At 31.8% G+C, this 14,608-nt stretch overlaps 1 long non-coding RNA gene across 1 annotated transcript in view; it reads right to left on the reverse strand.

Moving 5' to 3' along the window:
• Positions 1 to 7,373: 7,373 nt before the first annotated feature.
• Positions 7,374 to 14,608, reverse strand: part of LOC106869446 (uncharacterized) — a 65,620-nt gene continuing 58,385 nt past the window's right edge. Inside the window, exon 3 of the long non-coding RNA XR_001409400.3 lies at positions 7,374 to 10,808. This is a non-coding gene — a long non-coding RNA (uncharacterized LOC106869446). The remainder of the gene's footprint in view (positions 10,809 to 14,608) is intronic.

Here is a 14,608-nt window from a genome sequence, read left to right on the forward strand (position 1 = left end):
AGAATAAATTCTTGGGCTGATTTCTTCGACTAAAGGCAGTGCTCCAGCGTGGCCACAGTCAAATGACTGAAACACATAAAAGAATCACGATATACTTCAGAACTATATATATATATATATATATATATATATATATATATATATGAGTCCGCCCAAAAAATGTATACACATTTCAGGAAAAGAAAAATCTGTATGAATATTTTAATTCAGTGTTATTGCAATTTATTCAATGTTATCACAGTTTGATAAAACATCGAAAGAGGTGTCTATATTTATATGGGTACTTATATAAGTTAAATATTAATGCATATTTTTCGATTTCCTGAAGTGTGCATACATTTGTTTGTCAGAGTTTGCATAAAGTTACTGTCAATATGTGTAAAATATTTGAGAAGTTTAGCATGTAGTGACTCACATATGCAGTAACATTTCTATTTACACCTACCTGCATATGAACACATTAATGCATACAAGCAAAACTACTCTGTTCATTTGTCAAAATTTCAATGAAAGAATATTGGAATGTAGACGAGATGAACAAGATCTTTATCATTGGTGACAAATTTGAAAAACATGCCAAGGAAACATACATACATCTGTATGTGTGTGTGTGTGTGTGTGTGTGTGTGTGTGTGTGTTTGTGTGTTATAGTTTTTCATTCAGAATTATATTTCTTTTTCAAGGAGTACTTGAAAAGAAAAAGGACTAAAATTTCATCACATACTGTATATAAAAATTATGTGTGACTATATGTTTGTAGTCGTATATATATATAAAATAGCCAATATGCCAATGTAAATGAACTGTTTTATGTCCTTACATATCTCTAGTATGTTATATATATATATATTGTATTCCATTTATTACAACACTCTGTCAAGTGGTTGCTGCAAATGAATGAGAGAGAAAGAAAGAGAGAGAGAGAGTGAGAGGGAGAGAGTGAGAGTGAGTTATGTATTTCAAAGAAAGTAATCAAAATATTTATATGAAATCTAAAGATGGATGTAATAAGTATGAATAATAATAATAATAATAATAATAATAATAATAATAATATTGATAATAAATGCCCTGATACCAGGTAGTGGCTCTCATGGCTTTTGATTTTAAATGATTGGAAGTGTTATATTGTACATGTTTTGTCTTGGTGTAAAAGATGGGCTACAGTAATTATTCTACTTAATACCATAGATTTGCTTGTCAGTTGTTTGATCTTAACCAGTTGAACATGTATTTTATTGGCTGACGATATGTGCATCTCTGATCACAAGCAGAAGTAGTGGGGGAGCATCAGAACCATGTGTTGAGAGGAATTCTTTGGAGTTTGAGTAATTTATCTCTGGAAACACGGCTGTTTCATTCATCATCTTTAAACAATTCTTATTCAGGGACCTTTTTAGCAGAATGAGCTACTTGGCCTGAAGAACATTCTAACTGGATTCTACATGCAAGGTCATGCACTGGTTACCTTGACATGAAGTCACCATGTCAGACACATATGGCTGTGATGCATGTGCTTGGTGTACCCTTATCAGATGTGTGGTCATGATGGATATATTGGGCTTTGTATATTTGTGGGGAGGGGATTAGTCAATTACATCAACTCCAAAGTTTCACTGGTAATTAATTTATCAACCCTGAAAGGATGAAAGACAAAGTTGATCTTGGCAGAATTTGAACTCAGAATGTAGCAATAGGCAAAATACCTCTAATTATTTTGTCCAGCATGCCAATGATTCTGCCAGCTCACCACATTAATAATAATAATAATAATAATAATAATGATCCTTCCTACTATAGGCACAAGGCCTGAAATGTGGAGTAAGATACTAGTCGATTAAATCGACCCTAGTGTTTCACTAGTATTTAATTTATCAACCCCAAAAGGATGAAAGGCAAAGTTGACCTCAGTGGAATTTGAACTCAGAATGCAATGATGGGTAAAATACCACTATGCATTTTGTCCAGTATACTAACAATTCTGCCAGCTCACAGCCTTAATAATAATGATAATAATAATAATAATCTTTTCTACTGGAAGCACAAGGCCTCAAATTTTGGGGGAAGGGTTTAAGTCAATTACATTGACCCCAGAGCATAACTGCTACTTATTTAATCAACTCCTGAAAGGATGAAAGGCAAAGTCAACCTTGGTGGAATTTGAACTCAAACATAGCAACAGATAAAATACTGCTAACAATTCAGCCAGCTCACTACCATTATAATAATAATAATAATAATAATAATAATAATAATAATAATAATAATGATAATAATAAGAAGAAAGTATTGTAGTTCGCTGGAATCATTGTGTATTGTTTGTGAAATATAATGTCTTGAATGGCACAACAATGCAGAGTGGAATAATATAACTGTGATAATTTAATTATTCATAGTCTGATATAATATTTCAGAATATAAAAATTCCTTCTTCAGATGCTGCTAGGAATTTTTTAGGGGAGAGGTAAGTCAATTATATTGACCTCAGTGCTCAACTAGTACTTATTTTGTCAACCTTGAAATTTAACTGCTTTTCTCTTTTTTGGGATGTGCAGTAATAATAATAATAATAATAATGATAATAATACAGAGAATGTGAGTATAAAGATTTCTATATAAATTTCATTGACTAATATTGATAGTAATATGAAATGTAACTTGTATTGAATTGAAAGTGTTTCTTTAGAATGTTTGTTGAGCACTAAGAAATAAGAAGATATGTACTTAAAAAAAAAATCAAAATATGTCAATGAAACATATCTGTGAAATGTATCTAATAATAATGTGGTCAATAATGAAAAGGATAATAATAATGATATTATATACATGCATATATTTATATATGTATGTTTATATAACAAATGAAGAATAATGATTTTGGCATCATATTTATTCCACATTTTACAGCTGTTTCAAACAACATACAAATGATAGATCATATAATAAACTTGGAAGAGGGTAATGATTATATGTTTACTATGGTGAATAAATATATTAGTTTATTTATTCACTGGGGTTATGATGAGATGGGTCTTTCATTACATAATCAATATTATATAATCTATTTTACATAATCATTGCTCTCTTTTATGTTTACCAACTTATACAAATTGTCACCTACATGTTGTTGGAACACTTGTAAACTATGGAATATACGTGATACCAGCTCCATTCTTTGCTTGTTATTTTGTACTCTGCAACTGAAGGTAACTTCCTGGATTTTCAGTTTGTGTGAAAGTAATATTTCTAATGAAAAGATCTTCCCGCCACCCCTATTCAATCTTAGACATAGTGTTCACAGGAGTTATTACTGAGATAACTGCCTGGATTCCCAGATACCCTTTCATTTACTATGTGTGTGTATATATATATATATATATATAATCATCATTTTTAACATCCATTGTCCATGCTGGCATAAATATATATGTAAGTATCGAACAATGAGAATAAGTGCTCAACACTGCATTGGTGGATAAAGACTTGTTATTTATATATTAAGGCTACCATTGATTTCATGTTAAGGATTAATCCAAATAATTTTGGATTAATCAAAAATGGAGATGAACATCAATGTTCCATGTGATAGGCTTCATAATTGTTGAGGGCAACTTGCATGAAACCAATGGTAGCCTTAATACAAATAAAGTATATATATATATATATATATATATATATATACTGATATAGGGTGAAAATCAATAATTAACAACTAATAATTTCACCAAGTAGTTCAGTATGTTAAAAGAACCATTATCGGTAAACTTATACAAAAATCTTATAATTATAAGCATAATTATAATCAGGGTTCAGCAAAATTGCTTCACCACATACCGAAATTTAGAAATAGCAGTCAAATACTATTCCACTACCATAATATATCTCCCAGACAACAATACTCCTAACTCACACAGGCAAAGAGAAAAATAACGAATCCACCTGGCTTTGATTAACTATATACGCATTTCTGGATTAATTATAATCATAATTATGCTTATGATTATAAATTATTTGTGTATATATATATGTGTATATATATCATCATCATCATCATCATCGTTTAACGTCCGCTTTCCATGCTAGCATGGGTTGGACGATTTGACTGAGGACTGGTGAAACCGGATGGCAACACCAGGCTCCAGTCTGATTTGGCAGAGTTTCTACAGCTGGATGCCCTTCCTAACGCCAACCATATATATATATATATATATATATATATATATATATATATATATATATTAAGTGTAAGTATGCTGGGTATGACAATTTTTATGAAAAAACTCAATACATTTCTAGTGTAACAACTTTATTGTAGGTTTTGCACAGTTCAGTGTTTCCCAGAGACTTATAATTTCATCTCATCCTGGGGAGAAATCTTCAGACTGTGGGTTTTTGTTGAAATAGAAAATATAAACTTCCTGTAATAGTCTTTGCCATTGTCTCTGTCCCTAAAATATCAAAATATCTTACTTTACTAATCCCTATACAAATAGGAAACTTTATAGACCAGTGAACTTGTGCCTATTCAACTTCCAAACCACAACACCTAACAATACACTGCCCAACATATTGGCAAATTATTTTCATCAATTCTTAATTATTATTAGTATTATTTTTTGATAACCATGGATAGACATTTATCTTTACATTATTCCTCTGCTCTGCTAATCCCCCACATTCCCATTGGAAAAAACTAACTTACACAAAATGACTGCCTTCAAATATAAGCCAACAGAAGCAAAAACTCCTCTACACAAACCTCTATGTCAAATTATTAAAACATCAATTTCTAGAAATCCTAAAATCTTATTTCCATCTGGGGTTATATTCCTAGTTACTGCGAGGCACTGAACTTTGTAATAGCCACATGACAAAGTACATGTTTATATATTTATATTCAACATATGTACACCATTTTCATGATAATTTCTCAAGAAAGCACTTATTGTAATTATGCTTGCTGTCAGTTTGAGTAATTTTCTCCAATTTCCTTTTACCAATGAAACAAACAACCAAATTTCAAAATAATATTTATTTTTCCATACTTATATATTTTTGATATTTTTCTTTTTATAAAATGAGCAGATAACATTTTGTACCACTAACCAGTGGGTGACATTGTAACAAATTGTATTTTGATCAATGAAACAAATTCTGAAGAAACATCGAACAAACTACAGTGCTGTTTGTACATGTTTAGACTCAGGTTTACTACTAGGTAATTAAATATATGACCAAAGGCATTTCAGTCTATTTTTATTTAGGACCAATGAATTCATTTTTTCCTAAGATGGTAGGGTGATATTTGGAAGAATTTGACAACTATTTCCACCAGGTTGAGTGACCATGTAGAATCTCTGCAAGCTTTACCAGCTTTCTAATAGATATCAGATCTTTGCAGTTTTGTTTTCCCTATCTGATTTTGTTCATATTTTCTACATTGATATAGTTTTCCACACTACCCAAAAATCACATCCATTTTTGACACAAATTAATAATATAAAAAGTTACAAATCTTTAAACTTTAAATTTTTGCCAGTCAGAAGCCTCAATTATGATTATGCTGGAAGTCACAGTTTCCATGAATTGATGATAAGAAATGTAAACAGTATAAACTTTAAAGATAAATTTTATTTTATAAAAAGAATTTAATGAAAGGAAATTAAAAACATTGTGAAACCCCAACAAAGATGAAAAGAAATTTTTAATGAAATAAAATTAGAATGTTATATAACTTTGAAGTACTAAATAAAAAAATGTAATAAACACTTCCAAAATGAAGAAAAGAAGTCTATGGCAATGAATTTCTATTGTATTGGGTCGTCCCATAAATAATGCATTTTTTTATACTTCTTTTATTTTTCAAAATTAAGATGAAAAGTTCTTTTTTAATCTAAAATATACTCTCCTTCATTTCCTACAATGCTCTTTCATCTATCTGGTAGACATGCAAGGCCTCTCTTCTAAAATTCACTTGTTCGTGATGAAAAATACTCCTCCAGTACTGTTCTGACCTCGTCTACAGAATTCATATTTTTTTCTGTTCAAATGATTTTGAAGACTGAAGAATAAATGATAATCAGATGAGGAAATGTCTGGCAAATATGGTGGGTGGGGCTTCGTTTCCCATTCAGACTGTTCCAGCCTTTGGAATGTCATCTTCATTGTATGTGGCCGAGCATTATCCTGATGCAAGAACACCTTGCATCTTGAAACCAAAGATGGTCATTTTTCTTCTAGCACTGACTTAAGCCACTCAAGTTGCTCACAGTAGATCTTCTTTGTGATCATTTGGTTTGGGTTTAAAAGTTTAAAGTGAACTAAATATTTCATATTCCACCAAACAGAAAACAAGACCTTACATGGGTGAAGACCTTCTTTAGCCTGGGGTGCCAGTGTTTCTCCTTTTCCTACCCACTGTCTTTGGCATTTGACATTTTCATAGAGAACCTATTTCTTATCACCAGTCACTATTCAGTCCCAAAAAGGTTAACTTGTGAGACTTGACAGCAAAGAAGAGCACACATTCACTCTCTGTGCGTGATTAGACTCAGAAAGTTTGTGAGGAACTCATCGACTCAATTTGCTGACTTTTCGAATGGCATGCAGGTGTCGATGACTGGTTGAATGACCAAATCCAAGCTTCTATGCTTGTTCCTCAGAAGTTACAATGGGATTTTGTTCCACCAGGGTTTGTAGGACATTCTCGTTGAGCTCTAGATCTTCCAGGGTAAGACTTGTCTTCTAGGCTGTAGTTTCTGGCTTGGAATTTCTGGAACTGTTGACTCTGGCTTACGCTTATTGTCCGATCCCCATATACTGCATTAATATTCCTTACACTTTCTGTTGTGTTGTTGCCTTTATTGAACTTATAAAGCAAAATATGCCAAATATGCTCCTTTGTCACTTCCATTATTGCTTTGAAAAAATAACTGTGAAAAGTGAACTGCACTCTTCAAAACGTGCACTAATTATAAGTATAAAGTAAAATTACTACCTGCTTTTATAGCAAGTTGATGCAGGTAGTTTATCTCATTCCCCTCCAACTTTTAGTGCATGCAATTGTAAAATCTGCATTATTTATGGGATGACCCAATATATACACAAACATTTTTTGCAAGAGGTAGCAGTTTGCATATAAGCACTATAACCTTAGCCTAACCCTAAACCCTATGTCTTACACTGGTTCAAAAAAACTATCTGAAACAGAAAACCTGACAACTGAGTGCTGCTCTTATGGAAACAAATGGCAAGCACATGTTACCATTTGTTCCCATCATTGAACAGCTAACAACAGGGATGATTCCTAGTACTAGAAATACAAGGTTAGATTAGCCACCAAATTTGAGTGAAAAATAACATAAAACAATGTGTTCTGTAAAAATATATTTATTATCAGAAGCAAATACAAAGGATGAATAATACATACATATATACACATATACATCAGTGTATAATGCAATCTTTTAGTCTTAAAACATCTTAAATTATGGTGTCGTCTAATACTCCAGGTATAAAAGATGAACTTCATGACCTGTAATGTACTGCATGAAATTTTTAGCTTGGCTATTGACTGACATGACTAACACATGTCTTAAAAACTAGATACATGCCCAGCCATCTTATACACCGGTACATATGGTATATATATATATATATATGAAAGTAGAGAGTGATACAGAGAATTGCTTTTGCAGAAAGAGATCTTTTGAAAGCAGAGTTATTTTATTTCAAGAGACAAGTGTTAAGCAATTTTAATAAAAAGAGCAAAGGAAGACAAAGTTACAATATGTACATGATAGTATATGGTTTACATAGTCATGGTATAGAGAGGGCATTCTCATTGCATGTGCACACACACACACACACACACACACACACACACACACACATTCTTATTGATGATTATATATCTTTTTTTATCAAATTCTTTCATATTTCAACGCTATCATTATTAATCTCAAGACAAGAAATATTTTTGACATAGTTATAATTTGTAAAAATGGTAGGTTTTTTAAATTTCAGTTGGTCCTTTTCAAATGTTTCATAAACTATAACTAGGTCAATAAGATAGTCATATCAAGTTAACAATGTTTCTAGTCTTCTATGTAATCAAATGAGAAGTATGGGTGAAGGAGATCTGTCAGAGGTTTATGACTTATACATCAAATCCCTTTAAAAAAGGATTCCTTAAATTAAACATTTCATTTTACAAAGGAAAAGTTTTAGTCCATATAGAAATAGAATAACTCTGTGTGTGTGTGTATATATATATACATACATATAATATTACACACACACACACATATGGGTTGTTTAATGTCTCATGATGACATAGGCTTCTAACCCTTTATAAATCTAACAGAGAAAAATAAAAGAAGAAAGAAGGAAGATCTTTCTTATATGAACTGAAAGAGAAAGAAATGAAATGCAATAAGTTCCATTACAGTGTAATGGCATTTAGAAATGGTTTCTGACTAATGTAAAATGAATGGATGAAGTCAATCCTAAACAACAAAATTTCTAATTGTAAAGCAACAATATGAAATATCTGAAGAGATTTAAAGGATTTCTCACAAACATTCATAAGAGATGAAATATAGAACTAAGACATGGATTCAATGAAAGTGAAGGAATTCTGATTGGAAATTGAAAAGAATATCATTGTATGACAAAGAATATATTTATTTCCCTCTATGAGCTCTGTTGAACCTAAATCTAATTTGCTTGAAGTATACAAATTCTTTAAATACCTAGACAGTGCTGCAACTGTATCCTGTTTTACACACTGCAGCTAGATTCTCTCTGAAAGCACTTATGTCACAATAGTAACCTTGGAAACAAATCCAAGAAGTTGCTGTAACAGGAAATTATGGACTAAAAAAAACCCAGCCTCACAATCAAAATATGTTTTTGATACAAGATTCTTTATCAAGGAAACATGAAAAAATCTTTAATGTATTTTGTATGTGATGTTGTTTATTGGTTAGTAATTTTGAACAATTACATTGTGGTAGCATAATATTAGTTACTTATTAATTACTAACATTGACACAAGGCCACATATTTCCAGAGAAGAAATATGGTCAATTTGGTTAATGATATTATATTACTGGTACCTGTTTACTTGACCCAAGAAGGATAAATGACAAAATCAACTCAGGCAGTATTTGAAATCAAAACAAAGAGGCATAACTGAATTGTCCATACCACTCCTCACGCTCATCATATTTTAATATCTTCACTGCAGTTTAAAGTTATGAAAGTCATCCTATCATCCATATTAATGAAATTTAACTTTATCTGTTTGGTTTCTTAAACTTTTTAAATCTCAAATGAATATATGATTTTTTTGTCATGCAAAAAAGCTTATGGAAAATGAAATTTAAAAAAAAAAAGGTATTCTAAATAACTCAGTCAACATTAATTAGGGGTGCACTAAGCAGTGTATGAAATATAGGTGTGTACAATCATATTTAACATGTTCATGTACACTGCAGAAATTCTCTCAAGAGAAGGAATTCTCCTTTTCAATCCACCATTTGGCTATGAATGATCTCACTGAAATGTAGGATGCATGTGGTTCTGCATCATTACATCTCATCAGCTGCAGGTACAGAGTCATTGTTCCTAGCCACTAAGAACTTGTTCTTACATTAGAGTAACACATTTACATTTGCTGATGTAAGCAGAGTTTATGTCAAGCTGGAATTAATTACTCAGAGGTGGACCAAGCAGGAATAAATGAAATATAGATGTGTACAATCATATTTAACAAGTTTGTGTACACTCAGACCTAGTCAGACATATGCTGCCCAATGGTTGTTTTTCACACATATTGTCTACAAGAATTTCTTTCTTTCCAGACATTTTCTGCTATGTATGTCTTTCTTTATCCAAGTGTACACAGATATTACATATGACTGTACACACCTACAATTCAGTCAACAGCTGCTATCCCTAATCCAGTCCAGATTGAGCAGCCCTCTGATCATTATTGTCCTGTCACTGATAGGAATGTATTTAAATGTACACTTTAAGATGACATGATGTGATTTAAGGGAGATTTGGTTGCTATTACTAGCAGGTCCAGCTACTACATAAAGGCTGTCTTGGTTCTTTCAACTGTTGGTGAGAAGCATTAATCTAAATACACAAAAGAACTATATGAAAAAATCACAGGTTATTATGTCATTAAATATAAATCTAAAATGAACCATTGTATATATTATATATAATGCTGAATTTTCAGGTTAGAAATTTAAGTCAGTAGTATAAAAAAATCATTGTCTTAAATGACATTTTTTGTTATTTTTTTGGGGTCCAAATTTAAAGAAACAAAAGTAAAAGTATTTAAAACGACATCTTTATAAGTTATTTTTAACTTATTCTAATTTCAAACATCAAGTAAAGAGATCAACAGCAGAACCACAATACATCTAAAGGTTATTTGGGAAGCTTATTTTTTTCATATGAAAGTTAATAATTTATAGTTGCTGTTAAATCTTCATCCATAGAATTATTAATGTATTTCATTTTTCTTTTTGTGTGTAATGGAAACTTGTATAGAAATGTAGTTTACAGTATAACAGGATCGACTGCTTCAACTTAGACATCAGCTTTGTCAGATACCAATGTAGAATAATACATGATGCAAAGAAGAATTTTGCCCATAGGTGTGTAAAAGAGTGAGATATCATGGTTTGGTTTTTCTCCTCATACTTCATAGACATTCAGTTTGGCACATAAATCAGGTGCTGAAGTTATGATTGGTTTTGAAGGAGATGAAGGAACTAGCCTTGGTACATCTGCAATAATAATAATAATAATGACAATAATAATAATAATAATAATAATAATAATAATAAATTTAAAACAACAACAACAACAATAATAATTCTTTAGAATCTTTGTGGTTTATATCATTGTTTACAATTTTGCTTCAATTGTTTTCAAATTTGGTATATGGATTAAATTTTGTATACCAATTATGAAAATGAAATTCATTTTTCCTATAAATCCCTAATTAAAAAGTTATTAGCCTTTAAAATTTTCAAAATTTGGGTATTTTAGCCAATCAGAAGCAAGTATTTTAGACATTACCATGACGAAGAAATCTGTTTCTATAGTAACCAAGGCAAAGAAGCACTACATGTTCCATAGCTGATTGCAAAGAACTCTGTTTCCATAGTAACCAAAGATGCTGTGCATGCACACAAGGAGTGTAACCACCACTTGTTCTATCATTGTTTTCATAACAGATGAGACTCACACTCAACAAATTGAAAGTACCTGGGTATGGTTGACTCTTATATTTGTGAATTTATGTGGAGAAGGAGATATGAGAAAGATAATTTATTTTATAAAATCATAGAGTGTATTGCGAATTTTCATTCTTGAATTTCTTTAAATAATAAATGTCTGTTTTAAACAATGTTTTGACTGTTATTTCTAGCAAATCCTGTTGGTTTGTTTGTAGCTTTTAAATATTTAATTTGCTCGCGAATGTTTTAATATCAACTTTGCATGTGCATATTTTAATGTTTTGGCTGTTATTTCTAGCAACTCCTGTTGGTTTGTCTGTTCGTAGCTTTTAAATATTTAATTTGCTTGCATAGCTAGTTTAATGCCGATGCCAGACCCCGGCGTGATGATGGAAGATTGGCTGAAAGTTCTGAAAATTATCAAACTTTGAACACCTGTAACATTTTTGCAAAATTTTTCTGGAATAAATGAATAACAAATTTGGATTCAGTGTCAAAAATTACATCTATATAATGCATTAAAAGAATTTTTAAAGATAATTGTAAACAGTGACAAAAACCACAAAGATCCATCCTTTCTGAAATTTTTTGCCGGGAGGAAGCTAGTTGATTACAGCGACCCCCAGGGTCTGACTAGTACTTATTTCATTGACCCCCAAAAGGATGAAAGGTAAAGTTGATCTTGGTGGAATGTGAACCCTGAACATAAAGATAGACAAAATGCCACTAAGCATTTTATCCAATATGCTAATGATTCTGCCAGCTAGCACATATTAATAATAATAATAATAATAATAATAATAATAATCCTTTCTACTAAAGGCACAAGGCCTGAAATTTGGGGGAGGGGATTAATCGATTACATTGACCCCAGTGTGTAATAAGTGATACTTATTTAATTGACCACAAAAGGATGAAAGGCAAAGTTGACCTTGGCAGAATTTGAACTCAGAACATAGCGGTGGGCAAAATATTGCTAAGAATTTCGTCCAATGTGCTAATGATTCTGCCAGCTCATCACCTAAATAAAAATAATAATAATAATAATAATAATAATAATAATAATAATAATAATAATAATAATAATAATAATAATAATAATAATAGTAGTAGTAGTAGTAGTAGTAGTAGTAGTAGTAGTAGTAGTAGTAGTAATAATAAGAAGAAGAAGATAGTTTTATTTGCCATCAGGGTGAAGGATGAAGGAGACAGTTCAAAGACAGACACAACTTGTGGGGGTTTACATATAATGAAATAATAATAATAATAATAATAATAATAATAATAATAATAATAATAGAGTCAAATTAAAAGAAGAGTGCCATTTGTTATCTAGTGAACAATATTTCAACATCTCGAGATGTTGAAATATTGTTCACTAGATAACAAATGGCACTCTTCAGGAGGAGTTACCTCAATCCTTTCTATATTAATAATAATAATAATAATAATAATAATAATAATAACTAGCTGGACCCATGAAAAATTCATGGAAAACAAAAAATGTATCTGTAAACAGTGTACTGGTGCCATGAGAAATGTTTTTATATTATGACCATCTGCCTTTATGTTCTGAGTTCAAATTCTGCTGAGGTTGACTTTGCCTTTCGTCCTTTCAGAGTAAATAAATTATGTACCAGTTGTGTACTGGAGTCGATCTAATCAACTGGCCCCCTCCCCACAAAAAATTCAGGCCTAGAAAAGTATATTGTGACAGTTACAGAATATAGAAAGTAATGTAACACCAATGACTATATAATCCAACCAAAATATCTCAGTTACACAAATGTAAACGGAATTACTATTTAACCTAAAAATACATCATACATACTCAAAGAACTTTAATGTACAAATTGAAATACAAAAGAACGAAATAATAAATGGATTTCTGAACAAAGGTTTGGTAATTGCGTTTATTTCCACCACGTGACACTTATTATTGCAAACATGTTTTAACTAACCTAAACTATACACAGACACAAATACATTCACATATATATATATATATATATATATATATATATATATATATATATATATATATATATATATATGTCTCAAGTTGTAGCTGTAACTCAAAGGGGCCAGCCTTGTCATATTCTGTGTGAGGTTGAATCTCCCTGAGAACTACGTTAATGTTATGCATATCTCTGGAGTACTCAACCATTTGTGAGTTAATTTTATCATCGTGTGGTAATGAAAAGTGAAAATGACATTCAATATTTGCTGTGTGTATGTATATATGTATGAACTTTTCTTTGGATTTATGTATCTACTGTCTCTCTCACTTGCTCTCTTTCTCTTTCACTTCCTTTGTGTCCCTCTTCTCTCCTGTTTTTGATTTAACAATGTGTATATGTATCTATGTATCTACTTCTCTTGTGGTGTGATAAACATTTAAAAACACAAAACGAACGCCATCACCACTCACTTTCTCTCTCACTCTCTCACTTTCTCTCTCACTTTCTCTCTCACTCTCTCCTTCTCTCTTACTTCCCCTCTGTCCTCCTCTCTCTCACCTTGCCACTTCTTTGAAGTAAGTGTGATGCGCACAACAGGTATGTACAAAAACAAAAAGTTAGTGTATTAAAATTATTGATAATAAAAAAGGAAGTATGCATGGTATACAATAGAACAAAGAAGGGAAGTAGACATAGTATACAACAGTAAAAGGAAAGAAGAAGTGGGGATAAAAGGATGATAGTATATCAAGAGGACCGCTAGGCATAATTGAGGAACTCCACTGTCGATGATCTCCCTGAACACCAAGAGCAAGTGCCCACTCCAGTTCTTTTTCTCTGACTCACAGGTCTTTACTTAGAGCAGTACCATTCACTTGTGCTATTTTCACAACTTCCACCTGCTTTTCAATAAATTCTTTCAAGCACAGCACTTCTCTCTCCACCTTCAGTTACCTCTTCAAGTGAAATGTGCAAAAATCAATGAGGGACTCTAGCAAAGAGGAATATCTCTGTCCTCATGCCTTTCAACCTTGTTCAACAGACCTCTTTTGTCACAGCCACCAGTAAAGGAAAACTGCCTTGCTTTCCCAATTAAAGGAGAGTGATGGGGTAATCATCACTATGGACTCAGCTGACAGACAGATCTGTCCCACATGTGACAGCAGCTGTTCGACATATCTCCAGAAGTCAGCAATGCCTGGACATTGAACGAGTGTGTGTAGAACAGTTCTGTCCCTCTGCACACACCTTGCACAAGCCCATCTGGCAGCATATCTGTACCTGTAAAGTTTAGCATGAATCAGTAGAACCCCTCAGCAGCACTGCCAGACCAAGGACATCTGAAATTATCTATGGTAGGCCCCAACCAGAAAGTCCTCCAGA

Source organism: Octopus bimaculoides, chromosome 4 (genome assembly GCF_046866305.1).
Source record: "Octopus bimaculoides isolate indiv1 chromosome 4, ASM4686630v1, whole genome shotgun sequence".
Taxonomy (NCBI): domain Eukaryota; kingdom Metazoa; phylum Mollusca; class Cephalopoda; order Octopoda; family Octopodidae; genus Octopus; species Octopus bimaculoides.